This window comes from Rhinatrema bivittatum, chromosome 5 (assembly GCF_901001135.1).
Source record: "Rhinatrema bivittatum chromosome 5, aRhiBiv1.1, whole genome shotgun sequence".
NCBI lineage: Eukaryota > Metazoa > Chordata > Amphibia > Gymnophiona > Rhinatrematidae > Rhinatrema > Rhinatrema bivittatum.
The window spans coordinates 26,344,763-26,345,111 of NC_042619.1; positions in this window are offsets into that span (position 1 = coordinate 26,344,763).

Here is a 349-nt window from a genome sequence, read left to right on the forward strand (position 1 = left end):
AGTAGATCAAGACTATAAACCCCATCTAGTCTGCCCAATGTCATTCCCAGTACAGTCCTATAGACCAGTGTTTCCCAACCTTTTCAAGCCCAAGGCACACCTATGTTAACAAAAACATTGTGTGGCACATCAGCCTCTGCAGAGCAGAGGACTCACGTGGCCAAAGGATGGGCTGGCTAGAGAAGCACTGAAAAGCCCACCAGCCTCTCTTTCAAATTTTAGGCAGAGAGAAAGGGTGGAGAAGCACATGAGCCTGTCACGATGGACCACCTCCCTCTCTAGATACAAGAGCAGAAGGAGGGAGAAGTCGATGTGGCGTGGGCAGCCAACTCAGTCGCCTATGTGATTG